The sequence below is a fragment of the Anomaloglossus baeobatrachus genome, unplaced genomic scaffold (genome assembly GCF_048569485.1).
Source record: "Anomaloglossus baeobatrachus isolate aAnoBae1 unplaced genomic scaffold, aAnoBae1.hap1 Scaffold_2961, whole genome shotgun sequence".
Taxonomy (NCBI): Eukaryota; Metazoa; Chordata; class Amphibia; order Anura; family Aromobatidae; genus Anomaloglossus; species Anomaloglossus baeobatrachus.
The window spans coordinates 37977-55111 of NW_027442401.1; the positions used below are offsets into that span (position 1 = coordinate 37977).

The window sequence follows — 17135 nt, forward strand, 5'->3', positions numbered from 1 at the left end:
TGAATCCACTTTGTCCAAAAGGGATCTATTCCATTCAATTGCAAATGATCTAGATAAGACAGAGAACTGCAGCACGGGGACATAGCCGAGTTGGTCAGGTTGAGTGGTGATGAGTTTGCTATTTGGATGAATAAAGAAAGTCAAAAGTGTGAAAGATAAAAAACAAAAGGAGGAAGTGTGAAAAGTGAATGGGCCAAATTGAGGTGCATATGAAGACGTATGCTTTCTTCCAATTCATTAAATCGGGCTAATATGAATCAGGTGAATTGAGTTCTGCTTTTGGAAACTGGGTTAAGAAGGGGTGCACCGTTCCTGGAGGTACTGCAATACCAGGTCAATGCGTGGAGTGGACAGAGCAAGCTCTTTTTCCATCTCCCTGTTCTAAAAATCCATTTAATATATGGTCCCCAGATAGGGGACGTATCAGATATTAAACTGATAAGAACAGATACTACACTTGATCTTAGCCAAAAGGCCGAGAAGCGATAACCAGAATTGGTTTGGGCCTCGAGTGGCACCCTGGCCTATGCCGGACACATCTTAGGGAGAGAGAGCGAGAGGGAGACAAACCCACGCCTACACAAGACATTTTGTCACCCAAGCCAACCCTTGAAAAGGCTGCTTTGCAGAGCCAAAACAAGAAGAATGGTGCGTTTTGCAGCCGCCGCCCACTGCAATGAATCTGAATAACTCCTCCTTTAGGGCGCAAGCAACTCCCCTCCCCCTTGCAGTCTTTCCAATTCACGATACAAAAAGACGGACAGGACAGGTTGCCTGACTTTCCGTCACTGCCACCCTTTGCCATCCTTACCCGTAGAAAGCCCTTTCATCATCCCCAAACCCTAATCTTTTCCCTTTCCTTCCCAGCCCCCAAACCCTGCCCTCTGTACCTTTCTCACCACCCGCTTCCCTTCTCCTGTCATCCCCCTACCACCCGGGAAAAAAAGAGATTGCCCCCTCCTTCCACTAGCCCACCCTCCCACCCAAAGAACAACTTCTTCTGCGCAGCTTGTTTTCTAGGCAGCAGCGCTATTGTGATGTCATCGGGGGGCATTGTGACAAGCCGCCAGTGTTCCGTCTCTTCATGTTGTGCACAGTTCAAACGGAAAATACATCAACAGGCAGACTACAGAAAAGCTTACTATCAAAGGTTAGAGGGGGGCTTTCTCAGAGGGCTTTTTACAGTTTTTCTATTCCCAATTAGCCGTTTAAGTGTACTTATTGAAAGTAGTAATTCTTTCATAGGCCGCCCTTTCTTAGTATTTGACGTTCCTTATATTGCGGTATGAGGCTTCGCAGTAGGTTGCAAACATTCATCACCCATGACTGTCCCCAATTGAGCTCAGAAGCTCAATGTCTATCATGACCTCTCTTTTAGAATGTCCAAGAGCAAGCAAACTATTCCTCCAGGAGAGGGCGCCAACAGACTACTAAAGAGATCATCATTACTCAAAGAAAACCCCAAAAACCAATGCATGATAGGAATAAACAGGTAACTTTCTTTGGAGTGGAAGCGGAGAGATCGCACCAGATGCCAATTCTAGATGTTATCACACCTGTGGTCACTGCAGCAGCAGGTGAATCCACTTTGTCCAAAAGGGATCTATTCCATTCAATTGCAAATGATCTAGATAAGACAGAGAACTGCAGCACGGGGACATAGCCGAGTTGGTCAGGTTGAGTGGTGATGAGTTTGCTATTTGGATGAATAAAGAAAGTCAAAAGTGTGAAAGATAAAAAACAAAAGGAGGAAGTGTGAAAAGTGAATGGGCCAAATTGAGGTGCATATGAAGACGTATGCTTTCTTCCAATTCATTAAATCGGGCTAATATGAATCAGGTGAATTGAGTTCTGCTTTTGGAAACTGGGTTAAGAAGGGGTGCACCGTTCCTGGAGGTACTGCAATACCAGGTCAATGCGTGGAGTGGACAGAGCAAGCTCTTTTTCCATCTCCCTGTTCTAAAAATCCATTTAATATATGGTCCCCAGATAGGGGACGTATCAGATATTAAACTGATAAGAACAGATACTACACTTGATCTTAGCCAAAAGGCCGAGAAGCGATAACCAGAATTGGTTTGGGCCTCGAGTGGCACCCTGGCCTATGCCGGACACATCTTAGGGAGAGAGAGCGAGAGGGAGACAAACCCACGCCTACACAAGACATTTTGTCACCCAAGCCAACCCTTGAAAAGGCTGCTTTGCAGAGCCAAAACAAGAAGAATGGTGCGTTTTGCAGCCGCCGCCCACTGCAATGAATCTGAATAACTCCTCCTTTAGGGCGCAAGCAACTCCCCTCCCCCTTGCAGTCTTTCCAATTCACGATACAAAAAGACGGACAGGACAGGTTGCCTGACTTTCCGTCACTGCCACCCTTTGCCATCCTTACCCGTAGAAAGCCCTTTCATCATCCCCAAACCCTAATCTTTTCCCTTTCCTTCCCAGCCCCCAAACCCTGCCCTCTGTACCTTTCTCACCACCCGCTTCCCTTCTCCTGTCATCCCCCTACCACCCGGGAAAAAAAGAGATTGCCCCCTCCTTCCACTAGCCCACCCTCCCACCCAAAGAACAACTTCTTCTGCGCAGCTTGTTTTCTAGGCAGCAGCGCTATTGTGATGTCATCGGGGGGCATTGTGACAAGCCGCCAGTGTTCCGTCTCTTCATGTTGTGCACAGTTCAAACGGAAAATACATCAACAGGCAGACTACAGAAAAGCTTACTATCAAAGGTTAGAGGGGGGCTTTCTCAGAGGGCTTTTTACAGTTTTTCTATTCCCAATTAGCCGTTTAAGTGTACTTATTGAAAGTAGTAATTCTTTCATAGGCCGCCCTTTCTTAGTATTTGACGTTCCTTATATTGCGGTATGAGGCTTCGCAGTAGGTTGCAAACATTCATCACCCATGACTGTCCCCAATTGAGCTCAGAAGCTCAATGTCTATCATGACCTCTCTTTTAGAATGTCCAAGAGCAAGCAAACTATTCCTCCAGGAGAGGGCGCCAACAGACTACTAAAGAGATCATCATTACTCAAAGAAAACCCCAAAAACCAATGCATGATAGGAATAAACAGGTAACTTTCTTTGGAGTGGAAGCGGAGAGATCGCACCAGATGCCAATTCTAGATGTTATCACACCTGTGGTCACTGCAGCAGCAGGTGAATCCACTTTGTCCAAAAGGGATCTATTCCATTCAATTGCAAATGATCTAGATAAGACAGAGAACTGCAGCACGGGGACATAGCCGAGTTGGTCAGGTTGAGTGGTGATGAGTTTGCTATTTGGATGAATAAAGAAAGTCAAAAGTGTGAAAGATAAAAAACAAAAGGAGGAAGTGTGAAAAGTGAATGGGCCAAATTGAGGTGCATATGAAGACGTATGCTTTCTTCCAATTCATTAAATCGGGCTAATATGAATCAGGTGAATTGAGTTCTGCTTTTGGAAACTGGGTTAAGAAGGGGTGCACCGTTCCTGGAGGTACTGCAATACCAGGTCAATGCGTGGAGTGGACAGAGCAAGCTCTTTTTCCATCTCCCTGTTCTAAAAATCCATTTAATATATGGTCCCCAGATAGGGGACGTATCAGATATTAAACTGATAAGAACAGATACTACACTTGATCTTAGCCAAAAGGCCGAGAAGCGATAACCAGAATTGGTTTGGGCCTCGAGTGGCACCCTGGCCTATGCCGGACACATCTTAGGGAGAGAGAGCGAGAGGGAGACAAACCCACGCCTACACAAGACATTTTGTCACCCAAGCCAACCCTTGAAAAGGCTGCTTTGCAGAGCCAAAACAAGAAGAATGGTGCGTTTTGCAGCCGCCGCCCACTGCAATGAATCTGAATAACTCCTCCTTTAGGGCGCAAGCAACTCCCCTCCCCCTTGCAGTCTTTCCAATTCACGATACAAAAAGACGGACAGGACAGGTTGCCTGACTTTCCGTCACTGCCACCCTTTGCCATCCTTACCCGTAGAAAGCCCTTTCATCATCCCCAAACCCTAATCTTTTCCCTTTCCTTCCCAGCCCCCAAACCCTGCCCTCTGTACCTTTCTCACCACCCGCTTCCCTTCTCCTGTCATCCCCCTACCACCCGGGAAAAAAAGAGATTGCCCCCTCCTTCCACTAGCCCACCCTCCCACCCAAAGAACAACTTCTTCTGCGCAGCTTGTTTTCTAGGCAGCAGCGCTATTGTGATGTCATCGGGGGGCATTGTGACAAGCCGCCAGTGTTCCGTCTCTTCATGTTGTGCACAGTTCAAACGGAAAATACATCAACAGGCAGACTACAGAAAAGCTTACTATCAAAGGTTAGAGGGGGGCTTTCTCAGAGGGCTTTTTACAGTTTTTCTATTCCCAATTAGCCGTTTAAGTGTACTTATTGAAAGTAGTAATTCTTTCATAGGCCGCCCTTTCTTAGTATTTGACGTTCCTTATATTGCGGTATGAGGCTTCGCAGTAGGTTGCAAACATTCATCACCCATGACTGTCCCCAATTGAGCTCAGAAGCTCAATGTCTATCATGACCTCTCTTTTAGAATGTCCAAGAGCAAGCAAACTATTCCTCCAGGAGAGGGCGCCAACAGACTACTAAAGAGATCATCATTACTCAAAGAAAACCCCAAAAACCAATGCATGATAGGAATAAACAGGTAACTTTCTTTGGAGTGGAAGCGGAGAGATCGCACCAGATGCCAATTCTAGATGTTATCACACCTGTGGTCACTGCAGCAGCAGGTGAATCCACTTTGTCCAAAAGGGATCTATTCCATTCAATTGCAAATGATCTAGATAAGACAGAGAACTGCAGCACGGGGACATAGCCGAGTTGGTCAGGTTGAGTGGTGATGAGTTTGCTATTTGGATGAATAAAGAAAGTCAAAAGTGTGAAAGATAAAAAACAAAAGGAGGAAGTGTGAAAAGTGAATGGGCCAAATTGAGGTGCATATGAAGACGTATGCTTTCTTCCAATTCATTAAATCGGGCTAATATGAATCAGGTGAATTGAGTTCTGCTTTTGGAAACTGGGTTAAGAAGGGGTGCACCGTTCCTGGAGGTACTGCAATACCAGGTCAATGCGTGGAGTGGACAGAGCAAGCTCTTTTTCCATCTCCCTGTTCTAAAAATCCATTTAATATATGGTCCCCAGATAGGGGACGTATCAGATATTAAACTGATAAGAACAGATACTACACTTGATCTTAGCCAAAAGGCCGAGAAGCGATAACCAGAATTGGTTTGGGCCTCGAGTGGCACCCTGGCCTATGCCGGACACATCTTAGGGAGAGAGAGCGAGAGGGAGACAAACCCACGCCTACACAAGACATTTTGTCACCCAAGCCAACCCTTGAAAAGGCTGCTTTGCAGAGCCAAAACAAGAAGAATGGTGCGTTTTGCAGCCGCCGCCCACTGCAATGAATCTGAATAACTCCTCCTTTAGGGCGCAAGCAACTCCCCTCCCCCTTGCAGTCTTTCCAATTCACGATACAAAAAGACGGACAGGACAGGTTGCCTGACTTTCCGTCACTGCCACCCTTTGCCATCCTTACCCGTAGAAAGCCCTTTCATCATCCCCAAACCCTAATCTTTTCCCTTTCCTTCCCAGCCCCCAAACCCTGCCCTCTGTACCTTTCTCACCACCCGCTTCCCTTCTCCTGTCATCCCCCTACCACCCGGGAAAAAAAGAGATTGCCCCCTCCTTCCACTAGCCCACCCTCCCACCCAAAGAACAACTTCTTCTGCGCAGCTTGTTTTCTAGGCAGCAGCGCTATTGTGATGTCATCGGGGGGCATTGTGACAAGCCGCCAGTGTTCCGTCTCTTCATGTTGTGCACAGTTCAAACGGAAAATACATCAACAGGCAGACTACAGAAAAGCTTACTATCAAAGGTTAGAGGGGGGCTTTCTCAGAGGGCTTTTTACAGTTTTTCTATTCCCAATTAGCCGTTTAAGTGTACTTATTGAAAGTAGTAATTCTTTCATAGGCCGCCCTTTCTTAGTATTTGACGTTCCTTATATTGCGGTATGAGGCTTCGCAGTAGGTTGCAAACATTCATCACCCATGACTGTCCCCAATTGAGCTCAGAAGCTCAATGTCTATCATGACCTCTCTTTTAGAATGTCCAAGAGCAAGCAAACTATTCCTCCAGGAGAGGGCGCCAACAGACTACTAAAGAGATCATCATTACTCAAAGAAAACCCCAAAAACCAATGCATGATAGGAATAAACAGGTAACTTTCTTTGGAGTGGAAGCGGAGAGATCGCACCAGATGCCAATTCTAGATGTTATCACACCTGTGGTCACTGCAGCAGCAGGTGAATCCACTTTGTCCAAAAGGGATCTATTCCATTCAATTGCAAATGATCTAGATAAGACAGAGAACTGCAGCACGGGGACATAGCCGAGTTGGTCAGGTTGAGTGGTGATGAGTTTGCTATTTGGATGAATAAAGAAAGTCAAAAGTGTGAAAGATAAAAAACAAAAGGAGGAAGTGTGAAAAGTGAATGGGCCAAATTGAGGTGCATATGAAGACGTATGCTTTCTTCCAATTCATTAAATCGGGCTAATATGAATCAGGTGAATTGAGTTCTGCTTTTGGAAACTGGGTTAAGAAGGGGTGCACCGTTCCTGGAGGTACTGCAATACCAGGTCAATGCGTGGAGTGGACAGAGCAAGCTCTTTTTCCATCTCCCTGTTCTAAAAATCCATTTAATATATGGTCCCCAGATAGGGGACGTATCAGATATTAAACTGATAAGAACAGATACTACACTTGATCTTAGCCAAAAGGCCGAGAAGCGATAACCAGAATTGGTTTGGGCCTCGAGTGGCACCCTGGCCTATGCCGGACACATCTTAGGGAGAGAGAGCGAGAGGGAGACAAACCCACGCCTACACAAGACATTTTGTCACCCAAGCCAACCCTTGAAAAGGCTGCTTTGCAGAGCCAAAACAAGAAGAATGGTGCGTTTTGCAGCCGCCGCCCACTGCAATGAATCTGAATAACTCCTCCTTTAGGGCGCAAGCAACTCCCCTCCCCCTTGCAGTCTTTCCAATTCACGATACAAAAAGACGGACAGGACAGGTTGCCTGACTTTCCGTCACTGCCACCCTTTGCCATCCTTACCCGTAGAAAGCCCTTTCATCATCCCCAAACCCTAATCTTTTCCCTTTCCTTCCCAGCCCCCAAACCCTGCCCTCTGTACCTTTCTCACCACCCGCTTCCCTTCTCCTGTCATCCCCCTACCACCCGGGAAAAAAAGAGATTGCCCCCTCCTTCCACTAGCCCACCCTCCCACCCAAAGAACAACTTCTTCTGCGCAGCTTGTTTTCTAGGCAGCAGCGCTATTGTGATGTCATCGGGGGGCATTGTGACAAGCCGCCAGTGTTCCGTCTCTTCATGTTGTGCACAGTTCAAACGGAAAATACATCAACAGGCAGACTACAGAAAAGCTTACTATCAAAGGTTAGAGGGGGGCTTTCTCAGAGGGCTTTTTACAGTTTTTCTATTCCCAATTAGCCGTTTAAGTGTACTTATTGAAAGTAGTAATTCTTTCATAGGCCGCCCTTTCTTAGTATTTGACGTTCCTTATATTGCGGTATGAGGCTTCGCAGTAGGTTGCAAACATTCATCACCCATGACTGTCCCCAATTGAGCTCAGAAGCTCAATGTCTATCATGACCTCTCTTTTAGAATGTCCAAGAGCAAGCAAACTATTCCTCCAGGAGAGGGCGCCAACAGACTACTAAAGAGATCATCATTACTCAAAGAAAACCCCAAAAACCAATGCATGATAGGAATAAACAGGTAACTTTCTTTGGAGTGGAAGCGGAGAGATCGCACCAGATGCCAATTCTAGATGTTATCACACCTGTGGTCACTGCAGCAGCAGGTGAATCCACTTTGTCCAAAAGGGATCTATTCCATTCAATTGCAAATGATCTAGATAAGACAGAGAACTGCAGCACGGGGACATAGCCGAGTTGGTCAGGTTGAGTGGTGATGAGTTTGCTATTTGGATGAATAAAGAAAGTCAAAAGTGTGAAAGATAAAAAACAAAAGGAGGAAGTGTGAAAAGTGAATGGGCCAAATTGAGGTGCATATGAAGACGTATGCTTTCTTCCAATTCATTAAATCGGGCTAATATGAATCAGGTGAATTGAGTTCTGCTTTTGGAAACTGGGTTAAGAAGGGGTGCACCGTTCCTGGAGGTACTGCAATACCAGGTCAATGCGTGGAGTGGACAGAGCAAGCTCTTTTTCCATCTCCCTGTTCTAAAAATCCATTTAATATATGGTCCCCAGATAGGGGACGTATCAGATATTAAACTGATAAGAACAGATACTACACTTGATCTTAGCCAAAAGGCCGAGAAGCGATAACCAGAATTGGTTTGGGCCTCGAGTGGCACCCTGGCCTATGCCGGACACATCTTAGGGAGAGAGAGCGAGAGGGAGACAAACCCACGCCTACACAAGACATTTTGTCACCCAAGCCAACCCTTGAAAAGGCTGCTTTGCAGAGCCAAAACAAGAAGAATGGTGCGTTTTGCAGCCGCCGCCCACTGCAATGAATCTGAATAACTCCTCCTTTAGGGCGCAAGCAACTCCCCTCCCCCTTGCAGTCTTTCCAATTCACGATACAAAAAGACGGACAGGACAGGTTGCCTGACTTTCCGTCACTGCCACCCTTTGCCATCCTTACCCGTAGAAAGCCCTTTCATCATCCCCAAACCCTAATCTTTTCCCTTTCCTTCCCAGCCCCCAAACCCTGCCCTCTGTACCTTTCTCACCACCCGCTTCCCTTCTCCTGTCATCCCCCTACCACCCGGGAAAAAAAGAGATTGCCCCCTCCTTCCACTAGCCCACCCTCCCACCCAAAGAACAACTTCTTCTGCGCAGCTTGTTTTCTAGGCAGCAGCGCTATTGTGATGTCATCGGGGGGCATTGTGACAAGCCGCCAGTGTTCCGTCTCTTCATGTTGTGCACAGTTCAAACGGAAAATACATCAACAGGCAGACTACAGAAAAGCTTACTATCAAAGGTTAGAGGGGGGCTTTCTCAGAGGGCTTTTTACAGTTTTTCTATTCCCAATTAGCCGTTTAAGTGTACTTATTGAAAGTAGTAATTCTTTCATAGGCCGCCCTTTCTTAGTATTTGACGTTCCTTATATTGCGGTATGAGGCTTCGCAGTAGGTTGCAAACATTCATCACCCATGACTGTCCCCAATTGAGCTCAGAAGCTCAATGTCTATCATGACCTCTCTTTTAGAATGTCCAAGAGCAAGCAAACTATTCCTCCAGGAGAGGGCGCCAACAGACTACTAAAGAGATCATCATTACTCAAAGAAAACCCCAAAAACCAATGCATGATAGGAATAAACAGGTAACTTTCTTTGGAGTGGAAGCGGAGAGATCGCACCAGATGCCAATTCTAGATGTTATCACACCTGTGGTCACTGCAGCAGCAGGTGAATCCACTTTGTCCAAAAGGGATCTATTCCATTCAATTGCAAATGATCTAGATAAGACAGAGAACTGCAGCACGGGGACATAGCCGAGTTGGTCAGGTTGAGTGGTGATGAGTTTGCTATTTGGATGAATAAAGAAAGTCAAAAGTGTGAAAGATAAAAAACAAAAGGAGGAAGTGTGAAAAGTGAATGGGCCAAATTGAGGTGCATATGAAGACGTATGCTTTCTTCCAATTCATTAAATCGGGCTAATATGAATCAGGTGAATTGAGTTCTGCTTTTGGAAACTGGGTTAAGAAGGGGTGCACCGTTCCTGGAGGTACTGCAATACCAGGTCAATGCGTGGAGTGGACAGAGCAAGCTCTTTTTCCATCTCCCTGTTCTAAAAATCCATTTAATATATGGTCCCCAGATAGGGGACGTATCAGATATTAAACTGATAAGAACAGATACTACACTTGATCTTAGCCAAAAGGCCGAGAAGCGATAACCAGAATTGGTTTGGGCCTCGAGTGGCACCCTGGCCTATGCCGGACACATCTTAGGGAGAGAGAGCGAGAGGGAGACAAACCCACGCCTACACAAGACATTTTGTCACCCAAGCCAACCCTTGAAAAGGCTGCTTTGCAGAGCCAAAACAAGAAGAATGGTGCGTTTTGCAGCCGCCGCCCACTGCAATGAATCTGAATAACTCCTCCTTTAGGGCGCAAGCAACTCCCCTCCCCCTTGCAGTCTTTCCAATTCACGATACAAAAAGACGGACAGGACAGGTTGCCTGACTTTCCGTCACTGCCACCCTTTGCCATCCTTACCCGTAGAAAGCCCTTTCATCATCCCCAAACCCTAATCTTTTCCCTTTCCTTCCCAGCCCCCAAACCCTGCCCTCTGTACCTTTCTCACCACCCGCTTCCCTTCTCCTGTCATCCCCCTACCACCCGGGAAAAAAAGAGATTGCCCCCTCCTTCCACTAGCCCACCCTCCCACCCAAAGAACAACTTCTTCTGCGCAGCTTGTTTTCTAGGCAGCAGCGCTATTGTGATGTCATCGGGGGGCATTGTGACAAGCCGCCAGTGTTCCGTCTCTTCATGTTGTGCACAGTTCAAACGGAAAATACATCAACAGGCAGACTACAGAAAAGCTTACTATCAAAGGTTAGAGGGGGGCTTTCTCAGAGGGCTTTTTACAGTTTTTCTATTCCCAATTAGCCGTTTAAGTGTACTTATTGAAAGTAGTAATTCTTTCATAGGCCGCCCTTTCTTAGTATTTGACGTTCCTTATATTGCGGTATGAGGCTTCGCAGTAGGTTGCAAACATTCATCACCCATGACTGTCCCCAATTGAGCTCAGAAGCTCAATGTCTATCATGACCTCTCTTTTAGAATGTCCAAGAGCAAGCAAACTATTCCTCCAGGAGAGGGCGCCAACAGACTACTAAAGAGATCATCATTACTCAAAGAAAACCCCAAAAACCAATGCATGATAGGAATAAACAGGTAACTTTCTTTGGAGTGGAAGCGGAGAGATCGCACCAGATGCCAATTCTAGATGTTATCACACCTGTGGTCACTGCAGCAGCAGGTGAATCCACTTTGTCCAAAAGGGATCTATTCCATTCAATTGCAAATGATCTAGATAAGACAGAGAACTGCAGCACGGGGACATAGCCGAGTTGGTCAGGTTGAGTGGTGATGAGTTTGCTATTTGGATGAATAAAGAAAGTCAAAAGTGTGAAAGATAAAAAACAAAAGGAGGAAGTGTGAAAAGTGAATGGGCCAAATTGAGGTGCATATGAAGACGTATGCTTTCTTCCAATTCATTAAATCGGGCTAATATGAATCAGGTGAATTGAGTTCTGCTTTTGGAAACTGGGTTAAGAAGGGGTGCACCGTTCCTGGAGGTACTGCAATACCAGGTCAATGCGTGGAGTGGACAGAGCAAGCTCTTTTTCCATCTCCCTGTTCTAAAAATCCATTTAATATATGGTCCCCAGATAGGGGACGTATCAGATATTAAACTGATAAGAACAGATACTACACTTGATCTTAGCCAAAAGGCCGAGAAGCGATAACCAGAATTGGTTTGGGCCTCGAGTGGCACCCTGGCCTATGCCGGACACATCTTAGGGAGAGAGAGCGAGAGGGAGACAAACCCACGCCTACACAAGACATTTTGTCACCCAAGCCAACCCTTGAAAAGGCTGCTTTGCAGAGCCAAAACAAGAAGAATGGTGCGTTTTGCAGCCGCCGCCCACTGCAATGAATCTGAATAACTCCTCCTTTAGGGCGCAAGCAACTCCCCTCCCCCTTGCAGTCTTTCCAATTCACGATACAAAAAGACGGACAGGACAGGTTGCCTGACTTTCCGTCACTGCCACCCTTTGCCATCCTTACCCGTAGAAAGCCCTTTCATCATCCCCAAACCCTAATCTTTTCCCTTTCCTTCCCAGCCCCCAAACCCTGCCCTCTGTACCTTTCTCACCACCCGCTTCCCTTCTCCTGTCATCCCCCTACCACCCGGGAAAAAAAGAGATTGCCCCCTCCTTCCACTAGCCCACCCTCCCACCCAAAGAACAACTTCTTCTGCGCAGCTTGTTTTCTAGGCAGCAGCGCTATTGTGATGTCATCGGGGGGCATTGTGACAAGCCGCCAGTGTTCCGTCTCTTCATGTTGTGCACAGTTCAAACGGAAAATACATCAACAGGCAGACTACAGAAAAGCTTACTATCAAAGGTTAGAGGGGGGCTTTCTCAGAGGGCTTTTTACAGTTTTTCTATTCCCAATTAGCCGTTTAAGTGTACTTATTGAAAGTAGTAATTCTTTCATAGGCCGCCCTTTCTTAGTATTTGACGTTCCTTATATTGCGGTATGAGGCTTCGCAGTAGGTTGCAAACATTCATCACCCATGACTGTCCCCAATTGAGCTCAGAAGCTCAATGTCTATCATGACCTCTCTTTTAGAATGTCCAAGAGCAAGCAAACTATTCCTCCAGGAGAGGGCGCCAACAGACTACTAAAGAGATCATCATTACTCAAAGAAAACCCCAAAAACCAATGCATGATAGGAATAAACAGGTAACTTTCTTTGGAGTGGAAGCGGAGAGATCGCACCAGATGCCAATTCTAGATGTTATCACACCTGTGGTCACTGCAGCAGCAGGTGAATCCACTTTGTCCAAAAGGGATCTATTCCATTCAATTGCAAATGATCTAGATAAGACAGAGAACTGCAGCACGGGGACATAGCCGAGTTGGTCAGGTTGAGTGGTGATGAGTTTGCTATTTGGATGAATAAAGAAAGTCAAAAGTGTGAAAGATAAAAAACAAAAGGAGGAAGTGTGAAAAGTGAATGGGCCAAATTGAGGTGCATATGAAGACGTATGCTTTCTTCCAATTCATTAAATCGGGCTAATATGAATCAGGTGAATTGAGTTCTGCTTTTGGAAACTGGGTTAAGAAGGGGTGCACCGTTCCTGGAGGTACTGCAATACCAGGTCAATGCGTGGAGTGGACAGAGCAAGCTCTTTTTCCATCTCCCTGTTCTAAAAATCCATTTAATATATGGTCCCCAGATAGGGGACGTATCAGATATTAAACTGATAAGAACAGATACTACACTTGATCTTAGCCAAAAGGCCGAGAAGCGATAACCAGAATTGGTTTGGGCCTCGAGTGGCACCCTGGCCTATGCCGGACACATCTTAGGGAGAGAGAGCGAGAGGGAGACAAACCCACGCCTACACAAGACATTTTGTCACCCAAGCCAACCCTTGAAAAGGCTGCTTTGCAGAGCCAAAACAAGAAGAATGGTGCGTTTTGCAGCCGCCGCCCACTGCAATGAATCTGAATAACTCCTCCTTTAGGGCGCAAGCAACTCCCCTCCCCCTTGCAGTCTTTCCAATTCACGATACAAAAAGACGGACAGGACAGGTTGCCTGACTTTCCGTCACTGCCACCCTTTGCCATCCTTACCCGTAGAAAGCCCTTTCATCATCCCCAAACCCTAATCTTTTCCCTTTCCTTCCCAGCCCCCAAACCCTGCCCTCTGTACCTTTCTCACCACCCGCTTCCCTTCTCCTGTCATCCCCCTACCACCCGGGAAAAAAAGAGATTGCCCCCTCCTTCCACTAGCCCACCCTCCCACCCAAAGAACAACTTCTTCTGCGCAGCTTGTTTTCTAGGCAGCAGCGCTATTGTGATGTCATCGGGGGGCATTGTGACAAGCCGCCAGTGTTCCGTCTCTTCATGTTGTGCACAGTTCAAACGGAAAATACATCAACAGGCAGACTACAGAAAAGCTTACTATCAAAGGTTAGAGGGGGGCTTTCTCAGAGGGCTTTTTACAGTTTTTCTATTCCCAATTAGCCGTTTAAGTGTACTTATTGAAAGTAGTAATTCTTTCATAGGCCGCCCTTTCTTAGTATTTGACGTTCCTTATATTGCGGTATGAGGCTTCGCAGTAGGTTGCAAACATTCATCACCCATGACTGTCCCCAATTGAGCTCAGAAGCTCAATGTCTATCATGACCTCTCTTTTAGAATGTCCAAGAGCAAGCAAACTATTCCTCCAGGAGAGGGCGCCAACAGACTACTAAAGAGATCATCATTACTCAAAGAAAACCCCAAAAACCAATGCATGATAGGAATAAACAGGTAACTTTCTTTGGAGTGGAAGCGGAGAGATCGCACCAGATGCCAATTCTAGATGTTATCACACCTGTGGTCACTGCAGCAGCAGGTGAATCCACTTTGTCCAAAAGGGATCTATTCCATTCAATTGCAAATGATCTAGATAAGACAGAGAACTGCAGCACGGGGACATAGCCGAGTTGGTCAGGTTGAGTGGTGATGAGTTTGCTATTTGGATGAATAAAGAAAGTCAAAAGTGTGAAAGATAAAAAACAAAAGGAGGAAGTGTGAAAAGTGAATGGGCCAAATTGAGGTGCATATGAAGACGTATGCTTTCTTCCAATTCATTAAATCGGGCTAATATGAATCAGGTGAATTGAGTTCTGCTTTTGGAAACTGGGTTAAGAAGGGGTGCACCGTTCCTGGAGGTACTGCAATACCAGGTCAATGCGTGGAGTGGACAGAGCAAGCTCTTTTTCCATCTCCCTGTTCTAAAAATCCATTTAATATATGGTCCCCAGATAGGGGACGTATCAGATATTAAACTGATAAGAACAGATACTACACTTGATCTTAGCCAAAAGGCCGAGAAGCGATAACCAGAATTGGTTTGGGCCTCGAGTGGCACCCTGGCCTATGCCGGACACATCTTAGGGAGAGAGAGCGAGAGGGAGACAAACCCACGCCTACACAAGACATTTTGTCACCCAAGCCAACCCTTGAAAAGGCTGCTTTGCAGAGCCAAAACAAGAAGAATGGTGCGTTTTGCAGCCGCCGCCCACTGCAATGAATCTGAATAACTCCTCCTTTAGGGCGCAAGCAACTCCCCTCCCCCTTGCAGTCTTTCCAATTCACGATACAAAAAGACGGACAGGACAGGTTGCCTGACTTTCCGTCACTGCCACCCTTTGCCATCCTTACCCGTAGAAAGCCCTTTCATCATCCCCAAACCCTAATCTTTTCCCTTTCCTTCCCAGCCCCCAAACCCTGCCCTCTGTACCTTTCTCACCACCCGCTTCCCTTCTCCTGTCATCCCCCTACCACCCGGGAAAAAAAGAGATTGCCCCCTCCTTCCACTAGCCCACCCTCCCACCCAAAGAACAACTTCTTCTGCGCAGCTTGTTTTCTAGGCAGCAGCGCTATTGTGATGTCATCGGGGGGCATTGTGACAAGCCGCCAGTGTTCCGTCTCTTCATGTTGTGCACAGTTCAAACGGAAAATACATCAACAGGCAGACTACAGAAAAGCTTACTATCAAAGGTTAGAGGGGGGCTTTCTCAGAGGGCTTTTTACAGTTTTTCTATTCCCAATTAGCCGTTTAAGTGTACTTATTGAAAGTAGTAATTCTTTCATAGGCCGCCCTTTCTTAGTATTTGACGTTCCTTATATTGCGGTATGAGGCTTCGCAGTAGGTTGCAAACATTCATCACCCATGACTGTCCCCAATTGAGCTCAGAAGCTCAATGTCTATCATGACCTCTCTTTTAGAATGTCCAAGAGCAAGCAAACTATTCCTCCAGGAGAGGGCGCCAACAGACTACTAAAGAGATCATCATTACTCAAAGAAAACCCCAAAAACCAATGCATGATAGGAATAAACAGGTAACTTTCTTTGGAGTGGAAGCGGAGAGATCGCACCAGATGCCAATTCTAGATGTTATCACACCTGTGGTCACTGCAGCAGCAGGTGAATCCACTTTGTCCAAAAGGGATCTATTCCATTCAATTGCAAATGATCTAGATAAGACAGAGAACTGCAGCACGGGGACATAGCCGAGTTGGTCAGGTTGAGTGGTGATGAGTTTGCTATTTGGATGAATAAAGAAAGTCAAAAGTGTGAAAGATAAAAAACAAAAGGAGGAAGTGTGAAAAGTGAATGGGCCAAATTGAGGTGCATATGAAGACGTATGCTTTCTTCCAATTCATTAAATCGGGCTAATATGAATCAGGTGAATTGAGTTCTGCTTTTGGAAACTGGGTTAAGAAGGGGTGCACCGTTCCTGGAGGTACTGCAATACCAGGTCAATGCGTGGAGTGGACAGAGCAAGCTCTTTTTCCATCTCCCTGTTCTAAAAATCCATTTAATATATGGTCCCCAGATAGGGGACGTATCAGATATTAAACTGATAAGAACAGATTTTTTGATTTAATGAAGCTTTCCAAAGCACCACAAAAAATGCATGACCGAAGTCACACCAAAAACAGTGCAAAGGCTAGGATTCGTGTGGACCCCACCGTGAGGAGAGGGTCCCCAAAAATCAACCCCGTCCCTCCGAGCCAGAAGGCCACAGAACGGATCAGGGATCTTCGGTGCTCCCCCAAGCCGAAGCCTGGTTGAGCCTTGTCGTTGCTCCCAGCGTCCACCCAGGCATCTTACCCAAGTGGAGTAGAGAGCTACTAGTTGTTGGTTTCGCAGCCGAAACTGCCCGGACCGTCAACCGGTGTTGGTTTCTCAGCCCAAGGCTAACCGGACCTCCAACCGGGTGTTGGTTTCTCAGCCGAAGCTGACCCAGACCTCCAACCGGGTGTTGGTTTCTCAGCCGAAGCTGACCCAGACCTCCAACCGGGTGTTAGTTTCTCAGCCCAAAGCTGACCAGACCTCCGACCGGGATTATAAAAATTTCCCTTCCTAGCCAGAAGGCCGGGATAGGGTAATATGCTCAAAAAGTATGAAAAGGCAAGGTACGGTGTGCTACAGAGCCCAAGGCTTGCCGGGGTCCCAAGCCAGCAAGCTCAGACTCACTCCAGGGTCGTCAGTCCTGGGGCACGTTGTACCATAGCCCCCCACCCTTACTCAGTCTAATAGCCTCGATCCTGGTAGGGCCATGTTTTCCTCTAGATGAATATACTATCCACCCAGAGTACTAGCAAGCGCAACCTTCCAGTGTGCATTGTATCATTGTACTAAGGTGGCCTGGAGCTTAAACCACCTCTTCGAACAACACTACACTTGATCTTAGCCAAAAGGCCGAGAAGCGATAACCAGAATAGAACAGATACTACACTTGATCTTAGCCAAAAGGCCGAGAAGCGATAACCAGAA

At 46.5% G+C, this 17135-nt stretch overlaps 11 non-coding genes and 1 pseudogene across 11 annotated transcripts; all 12 read right to left on the reverse strand.

The window, feature by feature from the left end:
- Positions 1-296: 296 nt before the first annotated feature.
- On the reverse strand, positions 297-487 carry LOC142267617 (U2 spliceosomal RNA). The gene has a single exon (XR_012733461.1). It is a non-coding gene; the product is annotated as a U2 spliceosomal RNA (small nuclear RNA).
- A 1387-nt stretch (positions 488-1874) lies between these two features.
- Positions 1875-2065, reverse strand: LOC142267618 (U2 spliceosomal RNA). The gene has a single exon (XR_012733462.1). It is a non-coding gene; the product is annotated as a U2 spliceosomal RNA (small nuclear RNA).
- A 1387-nt stretch (positions 2066-3452) lies between these two features.
- Positions 3453-3643, reverse strand: LOC142267620 (U2 spliceosomal RNA). The gene has a single exon (XR_012733463.1). It is a non-coding gene; the product is annotated as a U2 spliceosomal RNA (small nuclear RNA).
- Positions 3644-5030: 1387 nt separating this feature from the next.
- Positions 5031-5221, reverse strand: LOC142267621 (U2 spliceosomal RNA). Its single transcript, XR_012733464.1, has one exon. It is a non-coding gene; the product is annotated as a U2 spliceosomal RNA (small nuclear RNA).
- Positions 5222-6608: 1387 nt separating this feature from the next.
- Positions 6609-6799, reverse strand: LOC142267622 (U2 spliceosomal RNA). The gene has a single exon (XR_012733465.1). It is a non-coding gene; the product is annotated as a U2 spliceosomal RNA (small nuclear RNA).
- A 1387-nt stretch (positions 6800-8186) lies between these two features.
- On the reverse strand, positions 8187-8377 carry LOC142267623 (U2 spliceosomal RNA). Its single transcript, XR_012733466.1, has one exon. It is a non-coding gene; the product is annotated as a U2 spliceosomal RNA (small nuclear RNA).
- A 1387-nt stretch (positions 8378-9764) lies between these two features.
- Positions 9765-9955, reverse strand: LOC142267624 (U2 spliceosomal RNA). The gene has a single exon (XR_012733467.1). It is a non-coding gene; the product is annotated as a U2 spliceosomal RNA (small nuclear RNA).
- A 1387-nt stretch (positions 9956-11342) lies between these two features.
- Positions 11343-11533, reverse strand: LOC142267625 (U2 spliceosomal RNA). The gene has a single exon (XR_012733468.1). It is a non-coding gene; the product is annotated as a U2 spliceosomal RNA (small nuclear RNA).
- Positions 11534-12920: 1387 nt separating this feature from the next.
- On the reverse strand, positions 12921-13111 carry LOC142267627 (U2 spliceosomal RNA). The gene has a single exon (XR_012733470.1). It is a non-coding gene; the product is annotated as a U2 spliceosomal RNA (small nuclear RNA).
- A 1387-nt stretch (positions 13112-14498) lies between these two features.
- On the reverse strand, positions 14499-14689 carry LOC142267628 (U2 spliceosomal RNA). The gene has a single exon (XR_012733471.1). It is a non-coding gene; the product is annotated as a U2 spliceosomal RNA (small nuclear RNA).
- Positions 14690-16076: 1387 nt separating this feature from the next.
- LOC142267600 (U2 spliceosomal RNA) lies at positions 16077-16270 on the reverse strand. The gene has a single exon (XR_012733448.1). It is a non-coding gene; the product is annotated as a U2 spliceosomal RNA (small nuclear RNA).
- Positions 16271-16955: 685 nt separating this feature from the next.
- Positions 16956-17127, reverse strand: LOC142267602 (U2 spliceosomal RNA; annotated as a pseudogene).
- Positions 17128-17135: the final 8 nt, after the last annotated feature.